The following is a 4258-nucleotide window of genomic DNA, read 5'->3' as shown; positions in this document are numbered from 1 at the left end:
AAAATAAAGTACATTAACTTTAAAAAAAAAAAAAAAAGAAGAGATAAGGAAATATTAGACCATGAAGGAAGAATTAGAGAACTAAATGATTCAATTAAACACAATAATATCTGTATCATGGGAGTTCCAGAAGAAGGAGGAGGAGGGGGAGAGACGGAGAGAGGGAGAAGGGAGAAAGAGAGGGAGAGAGAGGGAGAGAGAGAAAAAGGAGCAGAAGGTTTACTTAAACAAATTATAGCTGAGAACTTCCCTAATCTGGGGGAAAAAAGCAGACATCCAAATCAAGAAGGTACAGAGAACTCCTTTCAGATTCAATAAGAATAGGTCTTCATCAGTGATATCATAGTGAAACTGGCAAAATAAAAAGATGAGGAGAGATTTCTGAATTCTGAAAGCAGGTAGGGACAAATGGGCCTTAACCTGCAAATGATAGATAAGGGTGTTGCAGACTTGTCCACTGAAACTGGGCAGGTCAGAAGGGAGTGGCAGAAAATATTCAATGTGCTGACTAGGAAAAATATGCAGCCAAGAATCCCTTATCCAGCAAGGCTGTCATTCAGAATAGAAGGAGAGATAAAGGCTTTCCGAGAAAAACAAAAACTAAAGGAGTTCATGACCACTAAACCATCCCTGCAAGAGATCCTAAGAGGGACTCTGTGAGTGAAATGCTGCAAATACTACAAAAGACCTAAGATATGAAGCCTACAATTAACACAATAACACTAAATCCATATCTTTCAATAACTCTGAATGTAAATAGACTAAATGCCTCAATCAAAAGACATAGGGTATCAGAATGGATTAAAACAAAAAAAGAACAGAAACAAAAAACAACCAAAAAAAAAACAACGGCTAAGATCCATCAATATGCTGTCTACAAGAGACTCATTTTAGACCTGAAGATACCTTCAGATTGAAAGTGAGAGGATGGAGAACCATCTATCACGCTACTGGAAGTCAGAACAAAGCTGGAGTAGCCATACTCCATGAATCAGACAAACTAGATTTTAAAATAAAGACTGTAAAAAGAGATAAAGAAGGGCATTATATCATAATTATGGACCTATCCATCAAGAAGAGCTAACAATTATAAATGTGCCTCCAACTTTGTAGAACCCAAATATATAAATCACAAACATAAGCAATCTTATTAATAAGAATACGCTAATTGCTGGGGACTTTAATACTCCACTTACAACAATGGACAGATCATCTAGGCAAAAATTCAGTAAAGAAACAATGGCAGAATGATACACTAGGCCACATGGACCTGACAGATACATTCAGAACTTTTCATCCAGAAGCAGCAGAATACACATTCTTCTTGAGTACACAGGGAACATTCTCCAAGATAGAACACATACGGGGTGACAAAACAACCCTGAATAAATAAGAAATAATTGAGATCGTGTCAGGCATATTTTCAGATCTCAATTCCATGAAACTTGAAATGAACCACAAGAAGAAATTGGAAAGCCTCCAAATGCATGGAGGTTAAGGGACATCCTACTAAAGAATGAATGGGTCAACCAGGCAATTAAAGAAAAAATTGAAAAATATATGGAAGCAAAATGAAAATGGAAACATGACAGTCCAAACCCTTTGGAATGCAGCAAAGGCAGTCCTAAGGGGAAAATACATTGCAATCCAGGCCTAGCTATAGAAACAAGAAAAATCCCAAATATAAAACTTAACCTCATATCTAAAGGAACTAGAAGCAAAGTAGCAAATAAACCCCAAAGCCAGCAGAAGAAGAGAGATAATAAAGATTACAGCAGAAATAAGCAGTATAGAATTTAAAAAAAAAAAAAAACAGTAGAAAAGTGAATCTAAGATCTGGTTTTTTGAAAGAATAAAGAAAATTGATAAACCCCTAGCCAGACTTTTCAAAAAGAAGAGAGAACCCAAATAGATAAAATCATGAATTAAAGAGGAGAGATTACAAACACTACAGAAATAGAAACAATTATTCGAGAATAGTGTAAAAAGTTATATGCCAACAAACTGGATAACCTGGAAGAAATGGACAAATTACTAGACACCCACACACTACCAAAACTCAAACAGGAAGAAATATAAGACTTGAACAGACCCATAACCAGTGCAGAAATTGAATCAGTTATCAAAAATCTCCCAAAAAAATGAGTCCTAAGTCACTTAGCTTCCCAGGGGAATTCTACCAGATATTTAAAGCAGAGTTAATACCTATTCTTCTCAAGCTATTCCAATAAACAGAAGCAGAAGGAAAGTTTCCAGACTCATATACAAAATCAGCATTACCTTGATTCTTAAACCAGACAGAGACCCCACAAAAAAGAATTACAGTTTAATATCCCTCATAAACATGTATGCACAAATTCTCAATGAGATACTAGCAAAGCAAACTCAATAGTATATTAAAAGAATACCACCATGATCAACTGTGATTCATTCCTGGGCTGTAGGGCTGGTTCAATATTTGCAAATAAATCAGTGTGATACATCACATTAATAGAAGAAAGGATAAGAACCACATGATACTGTCAAGAGATGCAGAAAAAGCACTTGTCAAGATACAGGATCCTTTCTTAACAAAAACTCTCAAAGTTGGGATAGAAAGAACATACTTTAACATTATAAAATCCACACATAAAAAGCTCACAGCTAATATCATCCTCAATGGGAAAAAACTGAGAGCTTCCCCCTGATATCAGGAACACGACAGGGATGTCCACTCTCACCACTGTTGTGTAACATAGTGTTGGAAGTCCTAGCCTCAGCCATCAGACAACAAAATGAAATAAAAGGCATCCAAACTGGCAAAGAAGTGAAACTTTCACTTTTCATGTATGACATGATACTGTACATGGAAAACCCAAAAAGCTCCACCAAAAAGCTGCTAGAACTGGTACATGAATTAGGCAAAGTCACGGGATATAAAATCAATGTACAGAAATCGGTTGCCTTTCTAATCACCAATAATGAAGCAACAGAGAAATCAAGAAATCATTCCATTTAGAATTGCACCAAGAACCTTAAAATGCCTAGGAATAAACCTAACCAAAGATATAAAAGATCTGTATGCTAAAAACTGTAGAAAACTTATGAAAGAAATTGAAGACACAAAGAAATGGAAAAAGCATTCCATGCTCATGGATCAGAAGAACAAATATTGTTAAAATGCCAACACTACCTAAAGAAATCTACACATTCAATTCAATCCTAATCAAAATTGTACCAACATTCTTCTCAGAGCTAGAACAAACAGCCCTAAAATTTGTATGGAAACATAAAAGACCCCAAATAGCCAAAACAATGTTGAAAAAGAAAACCAAAGTGGGCATTACATTCCTGGACTTTAGCCTTTACTACAAAGTTGTAATCATCAAGACAGTATGGTATTGGCACAAAACCAGACACATAGACCAATGAAAGAGAATAGAGAATCCAGAATTGGACCCACAAATGTACGGCCAACTAATTTTTTTACAAAGCAGGAAAGAATATCCAATAGAAAAAATACAATCTCTTTAGCAAATGGTGCTGGGAGAACTGGACAACAACAGACAGAAGAATGAAGCTGGACTACTTTCTAAAACCATACACAAAAATAAGCTCAAAATGGATGAAAGACCTAAATATGAAGGAAACCATCAAAACCCTAGAGGAGAAAACAGGCAACAACCTCTTTGACCTCAGCTGCAGCAAGTTCTTACTCAACATGTCTCTGAAGGCAAGGGAAATAAAAGCAAAAATGAACTATCAGGACCTCATCAAGATAAAATGCTTCTGCACGGCAAAGGAAACAATCAACAAAACTAAAAGGCAACCAATGGAATGGTTAAATGACATATCAAATAAAGAGTTAGTATCCAAAATCTATAAAGAACTTATCAAACTGAACATCCCCTATCCCCCCAATAAGAAATGGGCAGAAGACATCCAGATGGCCAACAGATACGTGAAAGGTGCTCAATATTGCTCATCATCAGGGATATACAAATCACCACCTCACACTGGTCAGAGTGACTAAAATTAACAACTCAGGAAACAACAGATGTTGGCAAAGATGTGGAGAAATGGGAACCCTCTTGCACTGTTTGTGGGAATGAAAACTAGTGCAGCTGCTCTGGAAAACAGTGTAAGTGTTTCCTCAAAAAATTAACAATAGAATTACTGTACCACCCAGCAATAGCACTACTAGGAATTTACCAAAGGACACAGGAGTGATGATTTATAGGGTACATGCACCCCAATATTTATAGTAGCACTATCAACA

The sequence above is a fragment of the Hyaena hyaena genome, unplaced genomic scaffold (genome assembly GCF_003009895.1).
Source record: "Hyaena hyaena isolate Hyena2069 unplaced genomic scaffold, ASM300989v1 scaffold_1400, whole genome shotgun sequence".
NCBI lineage: Eukaryota > Metazoa > Chordata > Mammalia > Carnivora > Hyaenidae > Hyaena > Hyaena hyaena.
This window is presented reverse-complemented; position numbering follows the sequence as displayed.